Source organism: Lissotriton vulgaris, unplaced genomic scaffold (assembly GCF_964263255.1).
Source record: "Lissotriton vulgaris unplaced genomic scaffold, aLisVul1.2 SCAFFOLD_714, whole genome shotgun sequence".
Classification (NCBI taxonomy): Eukaryota; Metazoa; Chordata; class Amphibia; order Caudata; family Salamandridae; genus Lissotriton; species Lissotriton vulgaris.
The window spans coordinates 548284-575328 of NW_028248223.1; the positions used below are offsets into that span (position 1 = coordinate 548284).

At 33.7% G+C, this 27045-nt stretch overlaps 22 non-coding genes across 22 annotated transcripts; 11 read left to right on the top strand and 11 right to left on the bottom strand.

The window, feature by feature from the left end:
* Positions 1-808: 808 nt before the first annotated feature.
* On the top strand, positions 809-880 carry TRNAQ-UUG (transfer RNA glutamine (anticodon UUG)). Its single transcript has one exon. It is a non-coding gene; the product is annotated as a tRNA-Gln (tRNA).
* Positions 881-1706: 826 nt separating this feature from the next.
* TRNAQ-CUG (transfer RNA glutamine (anticodon CUG)) lies at positions 1707-1778 on the bottom strand. Its single transcript has one exon. It is a non-coding gene; the product is annotated as a tRNA-Gln (tRNA).
* A 1547-nt stretch (positions 1779-3325) lies between these two features.
* On the top strand, positions 3326-3397 carry TRNAQ-UUG (transfer RNA glutamine (anticodon UUG)). The gene has a single exon. It is a non-coding gene; the product is annotated as a tRNA-Gln (tRNA).
* An 826-nt stretch (positions 3398-4223) lies between these two features.
* On the bottom strand, positions 4224-4295 carry TRNAQ-CUG (transfer RNA glutamine (anticodon CUG)). The gene has a single exon. It is a non-coding gene; the product is annotated as a tRNA-Gln (tRNA).
* Positions 4296-5842: 1547 nt separating this feature from the next.
* TRNAQ-UUG (transfer RNA glutamine (anticodon UUG)) lies at positions 5843-5914 on the top strand. The gene has a single exon. It is a non-coding gene; the product is annotated as a tRNA-Gln (tRNA).
* Positions 5915-6740: 826 nt separating this feature from the next.
* TRNAQ-CUG (transfer RNA glutamine (anticodon CUG)) lies at positions 6741-6812 on the bottom strand. Its single transcript has one exon. It is a non-coding gene; the product is annotated as a tRNA-Gln (tRNA).
* A 1547-nt stretch (positions 6813-8359) lies between these two features.
* On the top strand, positions 8360-8431 carry TRNAQ-UUG (transfer RNA glutamine (anticodon UUG)). The gene has a single exon. It is a non-coding gene; the product is annotated as a tRNA-Gln (tRNA).
* Positions 8432-9257: 826 nt separating this feature from the next.
* On the bottom strand, positions 9258-9329 carry TRNAQ-CUG (transfer RNA glutamine (anticodon CUG)). The gene has a single exon. It is a non-coding gene; the product is annotated as a tRNA-Gln (tRNA).
* Positions 9330-10876: 1547 nt separating this feature from the next.
* TRNAQ-UUG (transfer RNA glutamine (anticodon UUG)) lies at positions 10877-10948 on the top strand. Its single transcript has one exon. It is a non-coding gene; the product is annotated as a tRNA-Gln (tRNA).
* Positions 10949-11774: 826 nt separating this feature from the next.
* On the bottom strand, positions 11775-11846 carry TRNAQ-CUG (transfer RNA glutamine (anticodon CUG)). Its single transcript has one exon. It is a non-coding gene; the product is annotated as a tRNA-Gln (tRNA).
* A 1547-nt stretch (positions 11847-13393) lies between these two features.
* Positions 13394-13465, top strand: TRNAQ-UUG (transfer RNA glutamine (anticodon UUG)). The gene has a single exon. It is a non-coding gene; the product is annotated as a tRNA-Gln (tRNA).
* Positions 13466-14291: 826 nt separating this feature from the next.
* TRNAQ-CUG (transfer RNA glutamine (anticodon CUG)) lies at positions 14292-14363 on the bottom strand. The gene has a single exon. It is a non-coding gene; the product is annotated as a tRNA-Gln (tRNA).
* A 1547-nt stretch (positions 14364-15910) lies between these two features.
* TRNAQ-UUG (transfer RNA glutamine (anticodon UUG)) lies at positions 15911-15982 on the top strand. The gene has a single exon. It is a non-coding gene; the product is annotated as a tRNA-Gln (tRNA).
* An 826-nt stretch (positions 15983-16808) lies between these two features.
* Positions 16809-16880, bottom strand: TRNAQ-CUG (transfer RNA glutamine (anticodon CUG)). The gene has a single exon. It is a non-coding gene; the product is annotated as a tRNA-Gln (tRNA).
* A 1547-nt stretch (positions 16881-18427) lies between these two features.
* On the top strand, positions 18428-18499 carry TRNAQ-UUG (transfer RNA glutamine (anticodon UUG)). Its single transcript has one exon. It is a non-coding gene; the product is annotated as a tRNA-Gln (tRNA).
* An 826-nt stretch (positions 18500-19325) lies between these two features.
* Positions 19326-19397, bottom strand: TRNAQ-CUG (transfer RNA glutamine (anticodon CUG)). The gene has a single exon. It is a non-coding gene; the product is annotated as a tRNA-Gln (tRNA).
* A 1547-nt stretch (positions 19398-20944) lies between these two features.
* Positions 20945-21016, top strand: TRNAQ-UUG (transfer RNA glutamine (anticodon UUG)). Its single transcript has one exon. It is a non-coding gene; the product is annotated as a tRNA-Gln (tRNA).
* An 826-nt stretch (positions 21017-21842) lies between these two features.
* On the bottom strand, positions 21843-21914 carry TRNAQ-CUG (transfer RNA glutamine (anticodon CUG)). Its single transcript has one exon. It is a non-coding gene; the product is annotated as a tRNA-Gln (tRNA).
* Positions 21915-23461: 1547 nt separating this feature from the next.
* Positions 23462-23533, top strand: TRNAQ-UUG (transfer RNA glutamine (anticodon UUG)). Its single transcript has one exon. It is a non-coding gene; the product is annotated as a tRNA-Gln (tRNA).
* Positions 23534-24359: 826 nt separating this feature from the next.
* On the bottom strand, positions 24360-24431 carry TRNAQ-CUG (transfer RNA glutamine (anticodon CUG)). Its single transcript has one exon. It is a non-coding gene; the product is annotated as a tRNA-Gln (tRNA).
* A 1547-nt stretch (positions 24432-25978) lies between these two features.
* On the top strand, positions 25979-26050 carry TRNAQ-UUG (transfer RNA glutamine (anticodon UUG)). Its single transcript has one exon. It is a non-coding gene; the product is annotated as a tRNA-Gln (tRNA).
* Positions 26051-26876: 826 nt separating this feature from the next.
* Positions 26877-26948, bottom strand: TRNAQ-CUG (transfer RNA glutamine (anticodon CUG)). Its single transcript has one exon. It is a non-coding gene; the product is annotated as a tRNA-Gln (tRNA).
* Between the last annotated feature and the right edge of the window lie 97 nt (positions 26949-27045).

Sequence of the window (27045 nt, forward strand, 5' to 3'; positions counted from 1 at the left end):
GAAATAAAACATTTCTCATGCTGATTTTCAACAGTCGATCTGCAATCATGAAATATAAGCTTTTGCTTGGAGGCCTCAAAGGTACTGATCTAATTTTCTTTTTTAAAATTATTCACAGATCGTATGATATGCTTTGTACAAATCAACTATGTTGTTAGATCAAAATTGATTAAAAAGTGACTATCTCAATTTCAGGACATATAGAAGAGGAAGGAGAAGGCGCTCATGTTTCAAATGCGGAGAGGCAACAACTGTTCATTATTTTCACCTCTATTAATTATATGTATTTTCATAATGTATATATTTATATTTTCCGATAAATATACATAGACATATAGCGATATATAGGGAGATACATACATATAAGTTGATACGTACAAGTTTATAAGTAAATGAGATGTTTTTCCAATTAATACTTCTAAGAACTGAATGGAAACAAAATCGTAAAGTTTAGATAAGTCCCACTGAGCTTTGTACTTAGATCCCTGTTTTCAGAGTCCAGATTGACAAGCATAACACCATCAACCCACCTGTACCAGGTTGAGCTTTCCGTTTTGACAGAAGAGATTGCATTCACAGGGAAATCTTAATTTTTATTGCAAAATCTTATCTCACATAAAAAGTACTGTTCAACAGAGTCATAGCGTTACTTGAGTCCTTTGTGCAACATACTTCCCTAACATAGTTCAATGGGCAAAAGTTGAACAGAATAGAAAAGTAATACAATTCTGTTTGTCTTTGACTGTAGAAAATAAAAAATGTGAAATGTCCACATTGCTGCAGCAATTTGCTCCCCTGTCACATGGGAGGTTCCATGGTGTAATGGTTAGCACTTTGGACTTTGAATCCAAGGATCCGAGTTCAAATCTCGGTGGGACCACTTTCATGACTTATGACCAAATCTTTTTCTGTCAAGTGTATTCATAAATATCATAAATCTAACACGGGTAGAGTGAAACATTAATTTATTGATTGTATTTTAAAAGTCTATTTGATGTGAGCAAATTATAGAACTTTTAGAAAACATGGAAATTAAATGGCTCAAAATAATGAGACATTTTGTGAGCTGACTCTGTTTTCTCAAACTCATCACAAGGGGCTGATGCAAGATATTACTTGTTTAAATCTTACTGTTATTGATAAGGGGAACAAGGAACTTTTTTAATTGGAAAGCCTTCATTAAAAGAAAACTTTAGGAATCAAATTGTGTATTTTGGGGGCAGAAGAGATGAACTTTTAAATAACAATCTTGAAATTCAGACACACAGATATTTACACTCTGTTTTTCTAAAGTAAATCCATAACCATGAAGTAGAATCTTTCGAAAGACATGTCAGATGTATTAATCTGAATTCCTCTTTCAAAGAAATGCACAATTAAATGCACTGTGTAAGTCAAGAATGTTGTCAGATAAGAAATCAGCAAAATTAACTATCTTATTACTGATCATACAGATGAGAAAGAAAAGGAACCTCTTGCTCAAATTGTGGATGGGAAAGAACAGTTTTTAGTTTTCAGCTTCTGTACTTATGTTTATGATTAATTCATTTCTTTATATTGTATTATCGCTATCTAGATGGATATAGCCATGTATACATAGATACATACTTATACGTTGATAAGTTTCAGCATAAAGCTTTGACGTTATGTTTTTCCAAGTCCAAATTCTAAGAAATTAGTGAAATATTAAATCTCATAATTCAAGCAGGTCCCACCGAGATTTGAACTCGGATCGCTGGATTCAGAGTCCAGAGTGCTAACCATTACACCATGGAACCCCGCCATACGTGAGGGCTTTTTCCATTGAGACAAAAGAGAGCGCATCAGTGCGGGGGCTTTTCTTACATTGATGAAAAGATATCTCAGTTGAATGCTCATAGTGTAAAGAGCGATAATGTGATTTGATTCTTTTCAGCTACATTCTCCATAACAGTGTTAAATGTGCAAACGTTTATCAGGACATGCAATTTACAAAATAATGATAATCTTTGACTGAAGAATATTAAAACATTCTACATTTCCAAACTACTACATCCATTTCTCTGTCTCTCACATGGGTGGCTCCAAAGAGCAATGGTTGGCACTTTGGACTTTGCATGCAAAGGTACCAGTCCAATTCTTTGAGGTACTTCTTTACTACTCTTGACCTTTTCCATTTCTGTCATCTTTGTTTATTGATAGCTCTAATCCAACACCAGTAGGTTGAAAGAGACAAATATTGACTCCTTTCAAAATGTCCAACAGCTTGAACAAGTTACAGAAATACGAACTTTATAATACTTTTACATCACATTCCTAGACAAAATAGTGTGACATTACAAAATCCTATCCTGTTTTTCTCAAATGCATTTCAGAGGGCTGATTCCCAGCATTCCTTTTTGAAGATTTCCACACTATTGATAAGGCGAATATAGCACATTTTGAAAGAGATGTTTTCTTAAATCAAACCTAGAGAACCACAATGACGGTATCAATCAGATAGTAGAAATGTTTTTTGTATATTAGTATGGAAGTTGTGAAATAAAACATTTCTCATGCTGATTTTCAACAGTCGATCTGCAATCATGAAATATAAGCTTTTGCTTGGAGGCCTCAAAGGTACTGATCTAATTTTCTTTTTTAAAATTATTCACAGATCGTATGATATGCTTTGTACAAATCAACTATGTTGTTAGATCAAAATTGATTAAAAAGTGACTATCTCAATTTCAGGACATATAGAAGAGGAAGGAGAAGGCGCTCATGTTTCAAATGCGGAGAGGCAACAACTGTTCATTATTTTCACCTCTATTAATTATATGTATTTTCATAATGTATATATTTATATTTTCCGATAAATATACATAGACATATAGCGATATATAGGGAGATACATACATATAAGTTGATACGTACAAGTTTATAAGTAAATGAGATGTTTTTCCAATTAATACTTATAAGAACTGAATGGAAACAAAATCGTAAAGTTTAGATAAGTCCCACTGAGCTTTGTACTTAGATCCCTGTTTTCAGAGTCCAGATTGACAAGCATAACACCATCAACCCACCTGTACCAGGTTGAGCTTTCCGTTTTGACAGAAGAGATTGCATTCACAGGGAAATCTTAATTTTTATTGCAAAATCTTATCTCACATAAAAAGTACTGTTCAACAGAGTCATAGCGTTACTTGAGTCCTTTGTGCAACATACTTCCCTAACATAGTTCAATGGGCAAAAGTTGAACAGAATAGAAAAGTAATACAATTCTGTTTGTCTTTGACTGTAGAAAATAAAAAATGTGAAATGTCCACATTGCTGCAGCAATTTGCTCCCCTGTCACATGGGAGGTTCCATGGTGTAATGGTTAGCACTTTGGACTTTGAATCCAAGGATCCGAGTTCAAATCTCGGTGGGACCACTTTCATGACTTATGACCAAATCTTTTTCTGTCAAGTGTATTCATAAATATCATAAATCTAACACGGGTAGAGTGAAACATTAATTTATTGATTGTATTTTAAAAGTCTATTTGATGTGAGCAAATTATAGAACTTTTAGAAAACATGGAAATTAAATGGCTCAAAATAATGAGACATTTTGTGAGCTGACTCTGTTTTCTCAAACTCATCACAAGGGGCTGATGCAAGATATTACTTGTTTAAATCTTACTGTTATTGATAAGGGGAACAAGGAACTTTTTTAATTGGAAAGCCTTCATTAAAAGAAAACTTTAGGAATCAAATTGTGTATTTTGGGGGCAGAAGAGATGAACTTTTAAATAACAATCTTGAAATTCAGACACACAGATATTTACACTCTGTTTTTCTAAAGTAAATCCATAACCATGAAGTAGAATCTTTCGAAAGACATGTCAGATGTATTAATCTGAATTCCTCTTTCAAAGAAATGCACAATTAAATGCACTGTGTAAGTCAAGAATGTTGTCAGATAAGAAATCAGCAAAATTAACTATCTTATTACTGATCATACAGATGAGAAAGAAAAGGAACCTCTTGCTCAAATTGTGGATGGAAAAGAACAGTTTTTAGTTTTCAGCTTCTGTACTTATGTTTATGATTAATTCATTTCTTTATATTGTATTATCGCTATCTAGATGGATATAGCCATGTATACATAGATACATACTTATACGTTGATAAGTTTCAGCATAAAGCTTTGACGTTATGTTTTTCCAAGTCCAAATTCTAAGAAATTAGTGAAATATTAAATCTCATAATTCAAGCAGGTCCCACCGAGATTTGAACTCGGATCGCTGGATTCAGAGTCCAGAGTGCTAACCATTACACCATGGAACCCCGCCATACACGAGGGCTTTTTCCATTGAGACAAAAGAGAGCGCATCAGTGCGGGGGCTTTTCTTACATTGATGAAAAGATATCTCAGTTGAATGCTCATAGTGTAAAGAGCGATAATGTGATTTGATTCTTTTCAGCTACATTCTCCATAACAGTGTTAAATGTGCAAACGTTTATCAGGACATGCAATTTACAAAATAATGATAATCTTTGACTGAAGAATATTAAAACATTCTACATTTCCAAACTACTACATCCATTTCTCTGTCTCTCACATGGGTGGCTCCAAAGAGCAATGGTTGGCACTTTGGACTTTGCATGCAAAGGTACCAGTCCAATTCTTTGAGGTACTTCTTTACTACTCTTGACCTTTTCCATTTCTGTCATCTTTGTTTATTGATAGCTCTAATCCAACACCAGTAGGTTGAAAGAGACAAATATTGACTCCTTTCAAAATGTCCAACAGCTTGAACAAGTTACAGAAATACGAACTTTATAATACTTTTACATCACATTCCTAGACAAAATAGTGTGACATTACAAAATCCTATCCTGTTTTTCTCAAATGCATTTCAGAGGGCTGATTCCCAGCATTCCTTTTTGAAGATTTCCACACTATTGATAAGGTGAATATAGCACATTTTGAAAGAGATGTTTTCTTAAATCAAACCTAGAGAACCACAATGACGGTATCATTCAGATAGTAGAAATGTTTTTTGTATATTAGTATGGAAGTTGTGAAATAAAACATTTCTCATGCTGATTTTCAACAGTCGATCTGCAATCATGAAATATAAGCTTTTGCTTGGAGGCCTCAAAGGTACTGATCTAATTTTCTTTTTTAAAATTATTCACAGATCGTATGATATGCTTTGTACAAATCAACTATGTTGTTAGATCAAAATTGATTAAAAAGTGACTATCTCAATTTCAGGACATATAGAAGAGGAAGGAGAAGGCGCTCATGTTTCAAATGCGGAGAGGCAACAACTGTTCATTATTTTCACCTCTATTAATTATATGTATTTTCATAATGTATATATTTATATTTTCCGATAAATATACATAGACATATAGCGATATATAGGGAGATACATACATATAAGTTGATACGTACAAGTTTATAAGTAAATGAGATGTTTTTCCAATTAATACTTCTAAGAACTGAATGGAAACAAAATCGTAAAGTTTAGATAAGTCCCACTGAGCTTTGTACTTAGATCCCTGTTTTCAGAGTCCAGATTGACAAGCATAACACCATCAACCCACCTGTACCAGGTTGAGCTTTCCGTTTTGACAGAAGAGATTGCATTCACAGGGAAATCTTAATTTTTATTGCAAAATCTTATCTCACATAAAAAGTACTGTTCAACAGAGTCATAGCGTTACTTGAGTCCTTTGTGCAACATACTTCCCTAACATAGTTCAATGGGCAAAAGTTGAACAGAATAGAAAAGTAATACAATTCTGTTTGTCTTTGACTGTAGAAAATAAAAAATGTGAAATGTCCACATTGCTGCAGCAATTTGCTCCCCTGTCACATGGGAGGTTCCATGGTGTAATGGTTAGCACTTTGGACTTTGAATCCAAGGATCCGAGTTCAAATCTCGGTGGGACCACTTTCATGACTTATGACCAAATCTTTTTCTGTCAAGTGTATTCATAAATATCATAAATCTAACACGGGTAGAGTGAAACATTAATTTATTGATTGTATTTTAAAAGTCTATTTGATGTGAGCAAATTATAGAACTTTTAGAAAACATGGAAATTAAATGGCTCAAAATAATGAGACATTTTGTGAGCTGACTCCGTTTTCTCAAACTCATCACAAGGGGCTGATGCAAGATATTACTTGTTTAAATCTTACTGTTATTGATAAGGGGAACAAGGAACTTTTTTAATTGGAAAGCCTTCATTAAAAGAAAACTTTAGGAATCAAATTGTGTATTTTGGGGGCAGAAGAGATGAACTTTTAAATAACAATCTTGAAATTCAGACACACAGATATTTACACTCTGTTTTTCTAAAGTAAATCCATAACCATGAAGTAGAATCTTTCGAAAGACATGTCAGATGTATTAATCTGAATTCCTCTTTCAAAGAAATGCACAATTAAATGCACTGTGTAAGTCAAGAATGTTGTCAGATAAGAAATCAGCAAAATTAACTATCTTATTACTGATCATACAGATGAGAAAGAAAAGGAACCTCTTGCTCAAATTGTGGATGGAAAAGAACAGTTTTTAGTTTTCAGCTTCTGTACTTATGTTTATGATTAATTCATTTCTTTATATTGTATTATCGCTATCTAGATGGATATAGCCATGTATACATAGATACATACTTATACGTTGATAAGTTTCAGCATAAAGCTTTGACGTTATGTTTTTCCAAGTCCAAATTCTAAGAAATTAGTGAAATATTAAATCTCATAATTCAAGCAGGTCCCACCGAGATTTGAACTCGGATCGCTGGATTCAGAGTCCAGAGTGCTAACCATTACACCATGGAACCCCGCCATACACGAGGGCTTTTTCCATTGAGACAAAAGAGAGCGCATCAGTGCGGGGGCTTTTCTTACATTGATGAAAAGATATCTCAGTTGAATGCTCATAGTGTAAAGAGCGATAATGTGATTTGATTCTTTTCAGCTACATTCTCCATAACAGTGTTAAATGTGCAAACGTTTATCAGGACATGCAATTTACAAAATAATGATAATCTTTGACTGAAGAATATTAAAACATTCTACATTTCCAAACTACTACATCCATTTCTCTGTCTCTCACATGGGTGGCTCCAAAGAGCAATGGTTGGCACTTTGGACTTTGCATGCAAAGGTACCAGTCCAATTCTTTGAGGTACTTCTTTACTACTCTTGACCTTTTCCATTTCTGTCATCTTTGTTTATTGATAGCTCTAATCCAACACCAGTAGGTTGAAAGAGACAAATATTGACTCCTTTCAAAATGTCCAACAGCTTGAACAAGTTACAGAAATACGAACTTTATAATACTTTTACATCACATTCCTAGACAAAATAGTGTGACATTACAAAATCCTATCCTGTTTTTCTCAAATGCATTTCAGAGGGCTGATTCCCAGCATTCCTTTTTGAAGATTTCCACACTATTGATAAGGTGAATATAGCACATTTTGAAAGAGATGTTTTCTTAAATCAAACCTAGAGAACCACAATGACGGTATCATTCAGATAGTAGAAATGTTTTTTGTATATTAGTATGGAAGTTGTGAAATAAAACATTTCTCATGCTGATTTTCAACAGTCGATCTGCAATCATGAAATATAAGCTTTTGCTTGGAGGCCTCAAAGGTACTGATCTAATTTTCTTTTTTAAAATTATTCACAGATCGTATGATATGCTTTGTACAAATCAACTATGTTGTTAGATCAAAATTGATTAAAAAGTGACTATCTCAATTTCAGGACATATAGAAGAGGAAGGAGAAGGCGCTCATGTTTCAAATGCGGAGAGGCAACAACTGTTCATTATTTTCACCTCTATTAATTATATGTATTTTCATAATGTATATATTTATATTTTCCGATAAATATACATAGACATATAGCGATATATAGGGAGATACATACATATAAGTTGATACGTACAAGTTTATAAGTAAATGAGATGTTTTTCCAATTAATACTTCTAAGAACTGAATGGAAACAAAATCGTAAAGTTTAGATAAGTCCCACTGAGCTTTGTACTTAGATCCCTGTTTTCAGAGTCCAGATTGACAAGCATAACACCATCAACCCACCTGTACCAGGTTGAGCTTTCCGTTTTGACAGAAGAGATTGCATTCACAGGGAAATCTTAATTTTTATTGCAAAATCTTATCTCACATAAAAAGTACTGTTCAACAGAGTCATAGCGTTACTTGAGTCCTTTGTGCAACATACTTCCCTAACATAGTTCAATGGGCAAAAGTTGAACAGAATAGAAAAGTAATACAATTCTGTTTGTCTTTGACTGTAGAAAATAAAAAATGTGAAATGTCCACATTGCTGCAGCAATTTGCTCCCCTGTCACATGGGAGGTTCCATGGTGTAATGGTTAGCACTTTGGACTTTGAATCCAAGGATCCGAGTTCAAATCTCGGTGGGACCACTTTCATGACTTATGACCAAATCTTTTTCTGTCAAGTGTATTCATAAATATCATAAATCTAACACGGGTAGAGTGAAACATTAATTTATTGATTGTATTTTAAAAGTCTATTTGATGTGAGCAAATTATAGAACTTTTAGAAAACATGGAAATTAAATGGCTCAAAATAATGAGACATTTTGTGAGCTGACTCTGTTTTCTCAAACTCATCACAAGGGGCTGATGCAAGATATTACTTGTTTAAATCTTACTGTTATTGATAAGGGGAACAAGGAACTTTTTTAATTGGAAAGCCTTCATTAAAAGAAAACTTTAGGAATCAAATTGTGTATTTTGGGGGCAGAAGAGATGAACTTTTAAATAACAATCTTGAAATTCAGACACACAGATATTTACACTCTGTTTTTCTAAAGTAAATCCATAACCATGAAGTAGAATCTTTCGAAAGACATGTCAGATGTATTAATCTGAATTCCTCTTTCAAAGAAATGCACAATTAAATGCACTGTGTAAGTCAAGAATGTTGTCAGATAAGAAATCAGCAAAATTAACTATCTTATTACTGATCATACAGATGAGAAAGAAAAGGAACCTCTTGCTCAAATTGTGGATGGGAAAGAACAGTTTTTAGTTTTCAGCTTCTGTACTTATGTTTATGATTAATTCATTTCTTTATATTGTATTATCGCTATCTAGATGGATATAGCCATGTATACATAGATACATACTTATACGTTGATAAGTTTCAGCATAAAGCTTTGACGTTATGTTTTTCCAAGTCCAAATTCTAAGAAATTAGTGAAATATTAAATCTCATAATTCAAGCAGGTCCCACCGAGATTTGAACTCGGATCGCTGGATTCAGAGTCCAGAGTGCTAACCATTACACCATGGAACCCCGCCATACGTGAGGGCTTTTTCCATTGAGACAAAAGAGAGCGCATCAGTGCGGGGGCTTTTCTTACATTGATGAAAAGATATCTCAGTTGAATGCTCATAGTGTAAAGAGCGATAATGTGATTTGATTCTTTTCAGCTACATTCTCCATAACAGTGTTAAATGTGCAAACGTTTATCAGGACATGCAATTTACAAAATAATGATAATCTTTGACTGAAGAATATTAAAACATTCTACATTTCCAAACTACTACATCCATTTCTCTGTCTCTCACATGGGTGGCTCCAAAGAGCAATGGTTGGCACTTTGGACTTTGCATGCAAAGGTACCAGTCCAATTCTTTGAGGTACTTCTTTACTACTCTTGACCTTTTCCATTTCTGTCATCTTTGTTTATTGATAGCTCTAATCCAACACCAGTAGGTTGAAAGAGACAAATATTGACTCCTTTCAAAATGTCCAACAGCTTGAACAAGTTACAGAAATACGAACTTTATAATACTTTTACATCACATTCCTAGACAAAATAGTGTGACATTACAAAATCCTATCCTGTTTTTCTCAAATGCATTTCAGAGGGCTGATTCCCAGCATTCCTTTTTGAAGATTTCCACACTATTGATAAGGCGAATATAGCACATTTTGAAAGAGATGTTTTCTTAAATCAAACCTAGAGAACCACAATGACGGTATCAATCAGATAGTAGAAATGTTTTTTGTATATTAGTATGGAAGTTGTGAAATAAAACATTTCTCATGCTGATTTTCAACAGTCGATCTGCAATCATGAAATATAAGCTTTTGCTTGGAGGCCTCAAAGGTACTGATCTAATTTTCTTTTTTAAAATTATTCACAGATCGTATGATATGCTTTGTACAAATCAACTATGTTGTTAGATCAAAATTGATTAAAAAGTGACTATCTCAATTTCAGGACATATAGAAGAGGAAGGAGAAGGCGCTCATGTTTCAAATGCGGAGAGGCAACAACTGTTCATTATTTTCACCTCTATTAATTATATGTATTTTCATAATGTATATATTTATATTTTCCGATAAATATACATAGACATATAGCGATATATAGGGAGATACATACATATAAGTTGATACGTACAAGTTTATAAGTAAATGAGATGTTTTTCCAATTAATACTTCTAAGAACTGAATGGAAACAAAATCGTAAAGTTTAGATAAGTCCCACTGAGCTTTGTACTTAGATCCCTGTTTTCAGAGTCCAGATTGACAAGCATAACACCATCAACCCACCTGTACCAGGTTGAGCTTTCCGTTTTGACAGAAGAGATTGCATTCACAGGGAAATCTTAATTTTTATTGCAAAATCTTATCTCACATAAAAAGTACTGTTCAACAGAGTCATAGCGTTACTTGAGTCCTTTGTGCAACATACTTCCCTAACATAGTTCAATGGGCAAAAGTTGAACAGAATAGAAAAGTAATACAATTCTGTTTGTCTTTGACTGTAGAAAATAAAAAATGTGAAATGTCCACATTGCTGCAGCAATTTGCTCCCCTGTCACATGGGAGGTTCCATGGTGTAATGGTTAGCACTTTGGACTTTGAATCCAAGGATCCGAGTTCAAATCTCGGTGGGACCACTTTCATGACTTATGACCAAATCTTTTTCTGTCAAGTGTATTCATAAATATCATAAATCTAACACGGGTAGAGTGAAACATTAATTTATTGATTGTATTTTAAAAGTCTATTTGATGTGAGCAAATTATAGAACTTTTAGAAAACATGGAAATTAAATGGCTCAAAATAATGAGACATTTTGTGAGCTGACTCTGTTTTCTCAAACTCATCACAAGGGGCTGATGCAAGATATTACTTGTTTAAATCTTACTGTTATTGATAAGGGGAACAAGGAACTTTTTTAATTGGAAAGCCTTCATTAAAAGAAAACTTTAGGAATCAAATTGTGTATTTTGGGGGCAGAAGAGATGAACTTTTAAATAACAATCTTGAAATTCAGACACACAGATATTTACACTCTGTTTTTCTAAAGTAAATCCATAACCATGAAGTAGAATCTTTCGAAAGACATGTCAGATGTATTAATCTGAATTCCTCTTTCAAAGAAATGCACAATTAAATGCACTGTGTAAGTCAAGAATGTTGTCAGATAAGAAAACAGCAAAATTAACTATCTTATTACTGATCATACAGATGAGAAAGAAAAGGAACCTCTTGCTCAAATTGTGGATGGAAAAGAACAGTTTTTAGTTTTCAGCTTCTGTACTTATGTTTATGATTAATTCATTTCTTTATATTGTATTATCGCTATCTAGATGGATATAGCCATGTATACATAGATACATACTTATACGTTGATAAGTTTCAGCATAAAGCTTTGACGTTATGTTTTTCCAAGTCCAAATTCTAAGAAATTAGTGAAATATTAAATCTCATAATTCAAGCAGGTCCCACCGAGATTTGAACTCGGATCGCTGGATTCAGAGTCCAGAGTGCTAACCATTACACCATGGAACCCCGCCATACACGAGGGCTTTTTCCATTGAGACAAAAGAGAGCGCATCAGTGCGGGGGCTTTTCTTACATTGATGAAAAGATATCTCAGTTGAATGCTCATAGTGTAAAGAGCGATAATGTGATTTGATTCTTTTCAGCTACATTCTCCATAACAGTGTTAAATGTGCAAACGTTTATCAGGACATGCAATTTACAAAATAATGATAATCTTTGACTGAAGAATATTAAAACATTCTACATTTCCAAACTACTACATCCATTTCTCTGTCTCTCACATGGGTGGCTCCAAAGAGCAATGGTTGGCACTTTGGACTTTGCATGCAAAGGTACCAGTCCAATTCTTTGAGGTACTTCTTTACTACTCTTGACCTTTTCCATTTCTGTCATCTTTGTTTATTGATAGCTCTAATCCAACACCAGTAGGTTGAAAGAGACAAATATTGACTCCTTTCAAAATGTCCAACAGCTTGAACAAGTTACAGAAATACGAACTTTATAATACTTTTACATCACATTCCTAGACAAAATAGTGTGACATTACAAAATCCTATCCTGTTTTTCTCAAATGCATTTCAGAGGGCTGATTCCCAGCATTCCTTTTTGAAGATTTCCACACTATTGATAAGGCGAATATAGCACATTTTGAAAGAGATGTTTTCTTAAATCAAACCTAGAGAACCACAATGACGGTATCAATCAGATAGTAGAAATGTTTTTTGTATATTAGTATGGAAGTTGTGAAATAAAACATTTCTCATGCTGATTTTCAACAGTCGATCTGCAATCATGAAATATAAGCTTTTGCTTGGAGGCCTCAAAGGTACTGATCTAATTTTCTTTTTTAAAATTATTCACAGATCGTATGATATGCTTTGTACAAATCAACTATGTTGTTAGATCAAAATTGATTAAAAAGTGACTATCTCAATTTCAGGACATATAGAAGAGGAAGGAGAAGGCGCTCATGTTTCAAATGCGGAGAGGCAACAACTGTTCATTATTTTCACCTCTATTAATTATATGTATTTTCATAATGTATATATTTATATTTTCCGATAAATATACATAGACATATAGCGATATATAGGGAGATACATACATATAAGTTGATACGTACAAGTTTATAAGTAAATGAGATGTTTTTCCAATTAATACTTCTAAGAACTGAATGGAAACAAAATCGTAAAGTTTAGATAAGTCCCACTGAGCTTTGTACTTAGATCCCTGTTTTCAGAGTCCAGATTGACAAGCATAACACCATCAACCCACCTGTACCAGGTTGAGCTTTCCGTTTTGACAGAAGAGATTGCATTCACAGGGAAATCTTAATTTTTATTGCAAAATCTTATCTCACATAAAAAGTACTGTTCAACAGAGTCATAGCGTTACTTGAGTCCTTTGTGCAACATACTTCCCTAACATAGTTCAATGGGCAAAAGTTGAACAGAATAGAAAAGTAATACAATTCTGTTTGTCTTTGACTGTAGAAAATAAAAAATGTGAAATGTCCACATTGCTGCAGCAATTTGCTCCCCTGTCACATGGGAGGTTCCATGGTGTAATGGTTAGCACTTTGGACTTTGAATCCAAGGATCCGAGTTCAAATCTCGGTGGGACCACTTTCATGACTTATGACCAAATCTTTTTCTGTCAAGTGTATTCATAAATATCATAAATCTAACACGGGTAGAGTGAAACATTAATTTATTGATTGTATTTTAAAAGTCTATTTGATGTGAGCAAATTATAGAACTTTTAGAAAACATGGAAATTAAATGGCTCAAAATAATGAGACATTTTGTGAGCTGACTCTGTTTTCTCAAACTCATCACAAGGGGCTGATGCAAGATATTACTTGTTTAAATCTTACTGTTATTGATAAGGGGAACAAGGAACTTTTTTAATTGGAAAGCCTTCATTAAAAGAAAACTTTAGGAATCAAATTGTGTATTTTGGGGGCAGAAGAGATGAACTTTTAAATAACAATCTTGAAATTCAGACACACAGATATTTACACTCTGTTTTTCTAAAGTAAATCCATAACCATGAAGTAGAATCTTTCGAAAGACATGTCAGATGTATTAATCTGAATTCCTCTTTCAAAGAAATGCACAATTAAATGCACTGTGTAAGTCAAGAATGTTGTCAGATAAGAAATCAGCAAAATTAACTATCTTATTACTGATCATACAGATGAGAAAGAAAAGGAACCTCTTGCTCAAATTGTGGATGGAAAAGAACAGTTTTTAGTTTTCAGCTTCTGTACTTATGTTTATGATTAATTCATTTCTTTATATTGTATTATCGCTATCTAGATGGATATAGCCATGTATACATAGATACATACTTATACGTTGATAAGTTTCAGCATAAAGCTTTGACGTTATGTTTTTCCAAGTCCAAATTCTAAGAAATTAGTGAAATATTAAATCTCATAATTCAAGCAGGTCCCACCGAGATTTGAACTCGGATCGCTGGATTCAGAGTCCAGAGTGCTAACCATTACACCATGGAACCCCGCCATACACGAGGGCTTTTTCCATTGAGACAAAAGAGAGCGCATCAGTGCGGGGGCTTTTCTTACATTGATGAAAAGATATCTCAGTTGAATGCTCATAGTGTAAAGAGCGATAATGTGATTTGATTCTTTTCAGCTACATTCTCCATAACAGTGTTAAATGTGCAAACGTTTATCAGGACATGCAATTTACAAAATAATGATAATCTTTGACTGAAGAATATTAAAACATTCTACATTTCCAAACTACTACATCCATTTCTCTGTCTCTCACATGGGTGGCTCCAAAGAGCAATGGTTGGCACTTTGGACTTTGCATGCAAAGGTACCAGTCCAATTCTTTGAGGTACTTCTTTACTACTCTTGACCTTTTCCATTTCTGTCATCTTTGTTTATTGATAGCTCTAATCCAACACCAGTAGGTTGAAAGAGACAAATATTGACTCCTTTCAAAATGTCCAACAGCTTGAACAAGTTACAGAAATACGAACTTTATAATACTTTTACATCACATTCCTAGACAAAATAGTGTGACATTACAAAATCCTATCCTGTTTTTCTCAAATGCATTTCAGAGGGCTGATTCCCAGCATTCCTTTTTGAAGATTTCCACACTATTGATAAGGCGAATATAGCACATTTTGAAAGAGATGTTTTCTTAAATCAAACCTAGAGAACCACAATGACGGTATCAATCAGATAGTAGAAATGTTTTTTGTATATTAGTATGGAAGTTGTGAAATAAAACATTTCTCATGCTGATTTTCAACAGTCGATCTGCAATCATGAAATATAAGCTTTTGCTTGGAGGCCTCAAAGGTACTGATCTAATTTTCTTTTTTAAAATTATTCACAGATCGTATGATATGCTTTGTACAAATCAACTATGTTGTTAGATCAAAATTGATTAAAAAGTGACTATCTCAATTTCAGGACATATAGAAGAGGAAGGAGAAGGCGCTCATGTTTCAAATGCGGAGAGGCAACAACTGTTCATTATTTTCACCTCTATTAATTATATGTATTTTCATAATGTATATATTTATATTTTCCGATAAATATACATAGACATATAGCGATATATAGGGAGATACATACATATAAGTTGATACGTACAAGTTTATAAGTAAATGAGATGTTTTTCCAATTAATACTTCTAAGAACTGAATGGAAACAAAATCGTAAAGTTTAGATAAGTCCCACTGAGCTTTGTACTTAGATCCCTGTTTTCAGAGTCCAGATTGACAAGCATAACACCATCAACCCACCTGTACCAGGTTGAGCTTTCCGTTTTGACAGAAGAGATTGCATTCACAGGGAAATCTTAATTTTTATTGCAAAATCTTATCTCACATAAAAAGTACTGTTCAACAGAGTCATAGCGTTACTTGAGTCCTTTGTGCAACATACTTCCCTAACATAGTTCAATGGGCAAAAGTTGAACAGAATAGAAAAGTAATACAATTCTGTTTGTCTTTGACTGTAGAAAATAAAAAATGTGAAATGTCCACATTGCTGCAGCAATTTGCTCCCCTGTCACATGGGAGGTTCCATGGTGTAATGGTTAGCACTTTGGACTTTGAATCCAAGGATCCGAGTTCAAATCTCGGTGGGACCACTTTCATGACTTATGACCAAATCTTTTTCTGTCAAGTGTATTCATAAATATCATAAATCTAACACGGGTAGAGTGAAACATTAATTTATTGATTGTATTTTAAAAGTCTATTTGATGTGAGCAAATTATAGAACTTTTAGAAAACATGGAAATTAAATGGCTCAAAATAATGAGACATTTTGTGAGCTGACTCTGTTTTCTCAAACTCATCACAAGGGGCTGATGCAAGATATTACTTGTTTAAATCTTACTGTTATTGATAAGGGGAACAAGGAACTTTTTTAATTGGAAAGCCTTCATTAAAAGAAAACTTTAGGAATCAAATTGTGTATTTTGGGGGCAGAAGAGATGAACTTTTAAATAACAATCTTGAAATTCAGACACACAGATATTTACACTCTGTTTTTCTAAAGTAAATCCATAACCATGAAGTAGAATCTTTCGAAAGACATGTCAGATGTATTAATCTGAATTCCTCTTTCAAAGAAATGCACAATTAAATGCACTGTGTAAGTCAAGAATGTTGTCAGATAAGAAATCAGCAAAATTAACTATCTTATTACTGATCATACAGATGAGAAAGAAAAGGAACCTCTTGCTCAAATTGTGGATGGAAAAGAACAGTTTTTAGTTTTCAGCTTCTGTACTTATGTTTATGATTAATTCATTTCTTTATATTGTATTATCGCTATCTAGATGGATATAGCCATGTATACATAGATACATACTTATACGTTGATAAGTTTCAGCATAAAGCTTTGACGTTATGTTTTTCCAAGTCCAAATTCTAAGAAATTAGTGAAATATTAAATCTCATAATTCAAGCAGGTCCCACCGAGATTTGAACTCGGATCGCTGGATTCAGAGTCCAGAGTGCTAACCATTACACCATGGAACCCCGCCATACACGAGGGCTTTTTCCATTGAGACAAAAGAGAGCGCATCAGTGCGGGGGCTTTTCTTACATTGATGAAAAGATATCTCAGTTGAATGCTCATAGTGTAAAGAGCGATAATGTGATTTGATTCTTTTCAGCTACATTCTCCATAACAGTGTTAAATGTGCAAACGTTTATCAGGACATGCAATTTACAAAATAATGATAATCTTTGACTGAAGAATATTAAAACATTCTACATTTCCAAACTACTACATCCATTTCTCTGTCTCTCACATGGGTGGCTCCAAAGAGCAATGGTTGGCACTTTGGACTTTGCATGCAAAGGTACCAGTCCAATTCTTTGAGGTACTTCTTTACTACTCTTGACCTTTTCCATTTCTGTCATCTTTGTTTATTGATAGCTCTAATCCAACACCAGTAGGTTGAAAGAGACAAATATTGACTCCTTTCAAAATGTCCAACAGCTTGAACAAGTTACAGAAATACGAACTTTATAATACTTTTACATCACATTCCTAGACAAAATAGTGTGACATTACAAAATCCTATCCTGTTTTTCTCAAATGCATTTCAGAGGGCTGATTCCCAGCATTCCTTTTTGAAGATTTCCACACTATTGATAAGGTGAATATAGCACATTTTGAAAGAGATGTTTTCTTAAATCAAACCTAGAGAACCACAATGACGGTATCATTCAGATAGTAGAAATGTTTTTTGTATATTAGTATGGAAGTTGTGAAATAAAACATTTCTCATGCTGATTTTCAACAGTCGATCTGCAATCATGAAATATAAGCTTTTGCTTGGAGGCCTCAAAGGTACTGATCTAATTTTCTTTTTTAAAATTATTCACAGATCGTATGATATGCTTTGTACAAATCAACTATGTTGTTAGATCAAAATTGATTAAAAAGTGACTATCTCAATTTCAGGACATATAGAAGAGGAAGGAGAAGGCGCTCATGTTTCAAATGCGGAGAGGCAACAACTGTTCATTATTTTCACCTCTATTAATTATATGTATTTTCATAATGTATATATTTATATTTTCCGATAAATATACATAGACATATAGCGATATATAGGGAGATACATACATATAAGTTGATACGTACAAGTTTATAAGTAAATGAGATGTTTTTCCAATTAATACTTCTAAGAACTGAATGGAAACAAAATCGTAAAGTTTAGATTAGTCCCACTGAGCTTTGTACTTAGATCCCTGTTTTCAGAGTCCAGATTGACAAGCATAACACCATCAACCCACCTGTACCAGGTTGAGCTTTCCGTTTTGACAGAAGAGATTGCATTCACAGGGAAATCTTAATTTTTATTGCAAAATCTTATCTCACATAAAAAGTACTGTTCAACAGAGTCATAGCGTTACTTGAGTCCTTTGTGCAACATACTTCCCTAACATAGTTCAATGGGCAAAAGTTGAACAGAATAGAAAAGTAATACAATTCTGTTTGTCTTTGACTGTAGAAAATAAAAAATGTGAAATGTCCACATTGCTGCAGCAATTTGCTCCCCTGTCACATGGGAGGTTCCATGGTGTAATGGTTAGCACTTTGGACTTTGAATCCAAGGATCCGAGTTCAAATCTCGGTGGGACCACTTTCATGACTTATGACCAAATCTTTTTCTGTCAAGTGTATTCATAAATATCATAAATCTAACACGGGTAGAGTGAAACATTAATTTATTGATTGTATTTTAAAAGTCTATTTGATGTGAGCAAATTATAGAACTTTTAGAAAACATGGAAATTAAATGGCTCAAAATAATGAGACATTTTGTGAGCTGACTCTGTTTTCTCAAACTCATCACAAGGGGCTGATGCAAGATATTACTTGTTTAAATCTTACTGTTATTGATAAGGGGAACAAGGAACTTTTTTAATTGGAAAGCCTTCATTAAAAGAAAACTTTAGGAATCAAATTGTGTATTTTGGGGGCAGAAGAGATGAACTTTTAAATAACAATCTTGAAATTCAGACACACAGATATTTACACTCTGTTTTTCTAAAGTAAATCCATAACCATGAAGTAGAATCTTTCGAAAGACATGTCAGATGTATTAATCTGAATTCCTCTTTCAAAGAAATGCACAATTAAATGCACTGTGTAAGTCAAGAATGTTGTCAGATAAGAAATCAGCAAAATTAACTATCTTATTACTGATCATACAGATGAGAAAGAAAAGGAACCTCTTGCTCAAATTGTGGATGGGAAAGAACAGTTTTTAGTTTTCAGCTTCTGTACTTATGTTTATGATTAATTCATTTCTTTATATTGTATTATCGCTATCTAGATGGATATAGCCATGTATACATAGATACATACTTATACGTTGATAAGTTTCAGCATAAAGCTTTGACGTTATGTTTTTCCAAGTCCAAATTCTAAGAAATTAGTGAAATATTAAATCTCATAATTCAAGCAGGTCCCACCGAGATTTGAACTCGGATCGCTGGATTCAGAGTCCAGAGTGCTAACCATTACACCATGGAACCCCGCCATACACGAGGGCTTTTTCCATTGAGACAAAAGAGAGCGCATCAGTGCGGGGGCTTTTCTTACATTGATGAAAAGATATCTCAGTTGAATGCTCATAGTGTAAAGAGCGATAATGTGATTTGATTCTTTTCAGCTACATTCTCCATAACAGTGTTAAATGTGCAAACGTTTATCAGGACATGCAATTTACAAAATAATGATAATCTTTGACTGAAGAATATTAAAACATTCTACATTTCCAAACTACTACATCCATTTCTCTGTCTCTCACATGGGTGGCTCCAAAGAGCAATGGTTGGCACTTTGGACTTTGCATGCAAAGGTACCAGTCCAATTCTTTGAGGTACTTCTTTACTACTCTTGACCTTTTCCATTTCTGTCATCTTTGTTTATTGATAGCTCTAATCCAACACCAGTAGGTTGAAAGAGACAAATATTGACTCCTTTCAAAATGTCCAACAGCTTGAACAAGTTACAGAAATACGAACTTTATAATACTTTTACATCACATTCCTAGACAAAATAGTGTGACATTACAAAATCCTATCCTGTTTTTCTCAAATGCATTTCAGAGGGCTGATTCCCAGCATTCCTTTTTGAAGATTTCCACACTATTGATAAGGCGAATATAGCACATTTTGAAAGAGATGTTTTCTTAAATCAAACCTAGAGAACCACAATGACGGTATCAATCAGATAGTAGAAATGTTTTTTGTATATTAGTATGGAAGTTGTGAAATAAAACATTTCTCATGCTGATTTTCAACAGTCGATCTGCAATCATGAAATATAAGCTTTTGCTTGGAGGCCTCAAAGGTACTGATCTAATTTTCTTTTTTAAAATTATTCACAGATCGTATGATATGCTTTGTACAAATCAACTATGTTGTTAGATCAAAATTGATTAAAAAGTGACTATCTCAATTTCAGGACATATAGAAGAGGAAGGAGAAGGCGCTCATGTTTCAAATGCGGAGAGGCAACAACTGTTCATTATTTTCACCTCTATTAATTATATGTATTTTCATAATGTATATATTTATATTTTCCGATAAATATACATAGACATATAGCGATATATAGGGAGATACATACATATAAGTTGATACGTACAAGTTTATAAGTAAATGAGATGTTTTTCCAATTAATACTTCTAAGAACTGAATGGAAACAAAATCGTAAAGTTTAGATAAGTCCCACTGAGCTTTGTACTTAGATCCCTGTTTTCAGAGTCCAGATTGACAAGCATAACACCATCAACCCACCTGTACCAGGTTGAGCTTTCCGTTTTGACAGAAGAGATTGCATTCACAGGGAAATCTTAATTTTTATTGCAAAATCTTATCTCACATAAAAAGTACTGTTCAACAGAGTCATAGCGTTACTTGAGTCCTTTGTGCAACATACTTCCCTAACATAGTTCAATGGGCAAAAGTTGAACAGAATAGAAAAGTAATACAATTCTGTTTGTCTTTGACTGTAGAAAATAAAAAATGTGAAATGTCCACATTGCTGCAGCAATTTGCTCCCCTGTCACATGGGAGGTTCCATGGTGTAATGGTTAGCACTTTGGACTTTGAATCCAAGGATCCGAGTTCAAATCTCGGTGGGACCACTTTCATGACTTATGACCAAATCTTTTTCTGTCAAGTGTATTCATAAATATCATAAATCTAACACGGGTAGAGTGAAACATTAATTTATTGATTGTATTTTAAAAGTCTATTTGATGTGAGCAAATTATAGAACTTTTAGAAAACATGGAAATTAAATGGCTCAAAATAATGAGACATTTTGTGAGCTGACTCTGTTTTCTCAAACTCATCACAAGGGGCTGATGCAAGATATTACTTGTTTAAATCTTACTGTTATTGATAAGGGGAACAAGGAACTTTTTTAATTGGAAAGCCTTCATTAAAAGAAAACTTTAGGAATCAAATTGTGTATTTTGGGGGCAGAAGAGATGAACTTTTAAATAACAATCTTGAAATTCAGACACACAGATATTTACACTCTGTTTTTCTAAAGTAAATCCATAACCATGAAGTAGAATCTTTCGAAAGACATGTCAGATGTATTAATCTGAATTCCTCTTTCAAAGAAATGCACAATTAAATGCACTGTGTAAGTCAAGAATGTTGTCAGATAAGAAATCAGCAAAATTAACTATCTTATTACTGATCATACAGATGAGAAAGAAAAGGAACCTCTTGCTCAAATTGTGGATGGGAAAGAACAGTTTTTAGTTTTCAGCTTCTGTACTTATGTTTATGATTAATTCATTTCTTTATATTGTATTATCGCTATCTAGATGGATATAGCCATGTATACATAGATACATACTTATACGTTGATAAGTTTCAGCATAAAGCTTTGACGTTATGTTTTTCCAAGTCCAAATTCTAAGAAATTAGTGAAATATTAAATCTCATAATTCAAGCAGGTCCCACCGAGATTTGAACTCGGATCGCTGGATTCAGAGTCCAGAGTGCTAACCATTACACCATGGAACCCCGCCATACACGAGGGCTTTTTCCATTGAGACAAAAGAGAGCGCATCAGTGCGGGGGCTTTTCTTACATTGATGAAAAGATATCTCAGTTGAATGCTCATAGTGTAAAGAGCGATAATGTGATTTGATTCTTTTCAGCTACATTCTCCATAACAGTGTTAAATGTGCAAACGTTTATCAGGACATGCAATTTACAAAATAATGATAATCTTTGACTGAAGAATATTAAAACATTCTACATTTCCAAACTACTACATCCATTTCTCTGTCTCTCACATGGGTGGCTCCAAAGAGCAATGGTTGGCACTTTGGACTTTGCATGCAAAGGTACCAGTCCAATTCTTTGAGGTACTTCTTTACTACTCTTGACCTTTTCCATTTCTGTCATCTTTGTTTATTGATAGCTCTAATCCAACACCAGTAGGTTGAAAGAGACAAATATTGACTCCTTTCAAAATGTCCAACAGCTTGAACAAGTTACAGAAATACGAACTTTATAATACTTTTACATCACATTCCTAGACAAAATAGTGTGACATTACAACATCCTATCCTGTTTTTCTCAAATGCATTTCAGAGGGCTGATTCCCAGCATTCCTTTTTGAAGATTTCCACACTATTGATAAGGCGAATATAGCACATTTTGAAAGAGATGTTTTCTTAAATCAAACCTAGAGAACCACAATGACGGTATCAATCAGATAGTAGAAATGTTTTTTGTATATTAGTATGGAAGTTGTGAAATAAAACATTTCTCATGCTGATTTTCAACAGTCGATCTGCAATCATGAAATATAAGCTTTTGCTTGGAGGCCTCAAAGGTACTGATCTAATTTTCTTTTTTAAAATTATTCACAGATCGTATGATATGCTTTGTACAAATCAACTATGTTGTTAGATCAAAATTGATTAAAAAGTGACTATCTCAATTTCAGGACATATAGAAGAGGAAGGAGAAGGCGCTCATGTTTCAAATGCGGAGAGGCAACAACTGTTCATTATTTTCACCTCTATTAATTATATGTATTTTCATAATGTATATATTTATATTTTCCGATAAATATACATAGACATATAGCGATATATAGGGAGATACATACATATAAGTTGATACGTACAAGTTTATAAGTAAATGAGATGTTTTTCCAATTAATACTTCTAAGAACTGAATGGAAACAAAATCGTAAAGTTTAGATAAGTCCCACTGAGCTTTGTACTTAGATCCCTGTTTTCAGAGTCCAGATTGACAAGCATAACACCATCAACCCACCTGTACCAGGTTGAGCTTTCCGTTTTGACAGAAGAGATTGCATTCACAGGGAAATCTTAATTTTTATTGCAAAATCTTATCTCACATAAAAAGTACTGTTCAACAGAGTCATAGCGTTACTTGAGTCCTTTGTGCAACATACTTCCCTAACATAGTTCAATGGGCAAAAGTTGAACAGAATAGAAAAGTAATACAATTCTGTTTGTCTTTGACTGTAGAAAATAAAAAATGTGAAATGTCCACATTGCTGCAGCAATTTGCTCCCCTGTCACATGGGAGGTTCCATGGTGTAATGGTTAGCACTTTGGACTTTGAATCCAAGGATCCGAGTTCAAATCTCGGTGGGACCACTTTCATGACTTATGACCAAATCTTTTTCTGTCAAGTGTATTCATAAATATCATAAATCTAACACGGGTAGAGTGAAACATTAATTTATTGATTGTATTTTAAAAGTCTATTTGATGTGAGCAAATTATAGAACTTTTAGAAAACATGGAAATTAAATGGCTCAAAATAATGAGACATTTTGTGAGCTGACTCTGTTTTCTCAAACTCATCACAAGGGGCTGATGCAAGATATTACTTGTTTAAATCTTACTGTTATTGATAAGGGGAACAAGGAACTTTTTTAATTGGAAAGCCTTCATTAAAAGAAAACTTTAGGAATCAAATTGTGTATTTTGGGGGCAGAAGAGATGAACTTTTAAATAACAATCTTGAAATTCAGACACACAGATATTTACACTCTGTTTTTCTAAAGTAAATCCATAACCATGAAGTAGAATCTTTCGAAAGACATGTCAGATGTATTAATCTGAATTCCTCTTTCAAAGAAATGCACAATTAAATGCACTGTGTAAGTCAAGAATGTTGTCAGATAAGAAATCAGCAAAATTAACTATCTTATTACTGATCATACAGATGAGAAAGAAAAGGAACCTCTTGCTCAAATTGTGGATGGGAAAGAACAGTTTTTAGTTTTCAGCTTCTGTACTTATGTTTATGATTAATTCATTTCTTTATATTGTATTATCGCTATCTAGATGGATATAGCCATGTATACATAGATACATACTTATACGTTGATAAGTTTCAGCATAAAGCTTTGACGTTATGTTTTTCCAAGTCCAAATTCTAAGAAATTAGTGAAATATTAAATCTCATAATTCAAGCAGGTCCCACCGAGATTTGAACTCGGATCGCTGGATTCAGAGTCCAGAGTGCTAACCATTACACCATGGAACCCCGCCATACGTGAGGGCTTTTTCCATTGAGACAAAAGAGAGCGCATCAGTGCGGGGGCTTTTCTTACATTGATGAAAAGATATCTCAGTTGAATGCTCATAGTGTAAAGAGCGATAATGTGATTTGATTCTTTTCAGCTACATTCTCCATAACAGTGTTAAATGTGCAAACGTTTATCAGGACATGCAATTTACAAAATAATGATAATCTTTGACTGAAGAATATTAAAACATTCTACATTTCCAAACTACTACATCCATTTCTCTGTCTCTCACATGGGTGGCTCCAAAGAGCAATGGTTGGCACTTTGGACTTTGCATGCAAAGGTACCAGTCCAATTCTTTGAGGTACTTCTTTACTACTCTTGACCTTTTCCATTTCTGTCATCTTTGTTTATTGATAGCTCTAATCCAACACCAGTAGGTTGAAAGAGACAAATATTGACTCCTTTCAAAATGTCCAACAGCTTGAACAAGTTACAGAAATACGAACTTTATAATACTTTTACATCACATTCCTAGACAAAATAGTGTGACATTACAAAATCCTATCCTGTTTTTCTCAAATGCATTTCAGAGGGCTGATTCCCAGCATTCCTTTTTGAAGATTTCCACACTATTGATAAGGCGAATATAGCACATTTTGAAAGAGATGTTTTCTTAAATCAAACCTAGAGAACCACAATGACGGTATCAATCAGATAGTAGAAATGTTTTTTGTATATTAGTATGGAAGTTGTGAAATAAAACATTTCTCATGCTGATTTTCAACAGTCGATCTGCAATCATGAAATATAAGCTTTTGCTTGGAGGCCTCAAAGGTACTGATCTAATTTTCTTTTTTAAAATTATTCACAGATCGTATGATATGCTTTGTACAAATCAACTATGTTGTTAGATCAAAATTGATTAAAAAGTGACTATCTCAATTTCAGGACATATAGAAGAGGAAGGAGAAGGCGCTCATGTTTCAAATGCGGAGAGGCAACAACTGTTCATTATTTTCACCTCTATTAATTATATGTATTTTCATAATGTATATATTTATATTTTCCGATAAATATACATAGACATATAGCGATATATAGGGAGATACATACATATAAGTTGATACGTACAAGTTTATAAGTAAATGAGATGTTTTTCCAATTAATACTTCTAAGAACTGAATGGAAACAAAATCGTAAAGTTTAGATAAGTCCCACTGAGCTTTGTACTTAGATCCCTGTTTTCAGAGTCCAGATTGACAAGCATAACACCATCAACCCACCTGTACCAGGTTGAGCTTTCCGTTTTGACAGAAGAGATTGCATTCACAGGGAAATCTTAATTTTTATTGCAAAATCTTATCTCACATAAAAAGTACTGTTCAACAGAGTCATAGCGTTACTTGAGTCCTTTGTGCAACATACTTCCCTAACATAGTTCAATGGGCAAAAGTTGAACAGAATAGAAAAGTAATACAATTCTGTTTGTCTTTGACTGTAGAAAATAAAAAATGTGAAATGTCCACATTGCTGCAGCAATTTGCTCCCCTGTCACATGGGAGGTTCCATGGTGTAATGGTTAGCACTTTGGACTTTGAATCCAAGGATCCGAGTTCAAATCTCGGTGGGACCACTTTCATGACTTATGACCAAATCTTTTTCTGTCAAGTGTATTCATAAATATCATAAATCTAACACGGGTAGAGTGAAACATTAATTTATTGATTGTATTTTAAAAGTCTATTTGATGTGAGCAAATTATAGAACTTTTAGAAAACATGGAAATTAAATGGCTCAAAATAATGAGACATTTTGTGAGCTGACTCTGTTTTCTCAAACTCATCACAAGGGGCTGATGCAAGATATTACTTGTTTAAATCTTACTGTTATTGATAAGGGGAACAAGGAACTTTTTTAATTGGAAAGCCTTCATTAAAAGAAAACTTTAGGAATCAAATTGTGTATTTTGGGGGCAGAAGAGATGAACTTTTAAATAACAATCTTGAAATTCAGACACACAGATATTTACACTCTGTTTTTCTAAAGTAAATCCATAACCATGAAGTAGAATCTTTCGAAAGACATGTCAGATGTATTAATCTGAATTCCTCTTTCAAAGAAATGCACAATTAAATGCACTGTGTAAGTCAAGAATGTTGTCAGATAAGAAATCAGCAAAATTAACTATCTTATTACTGATCATACAGATGAGAAAGAAAAGGAACCTCTTGCTCAAATTGTGGATGGGAAAGAACAGTTTTTAGTTTTCAGCTTCTGTACTTATGTTTATGATTAATTCATTTCTTTATATTGTATTATCGCTATCTAGATGGATATAGCCATGTATACATAGATACATACTTATACGTTGATAAGTTTCAGCATAAAGCTTTGACGTTATGTTTTTCCAAGTCCAAATTCTAAGAAATTAGTGAAATATTAAATCTCATAATTCAAGCAGGTCCCACCGAGATTTGAACTCGGATCGCTGGATTCAGAGTCCAGAGTGCTAACCATTACACCATGGAACCCCGCCATACGTGAGGGCTTTTTCCATTGAGACAAAAGAGAGCGCATCAGTGCGGGGGCTTTTCTTACATTGATGAAAAGATATCTCAGTTGAATGCT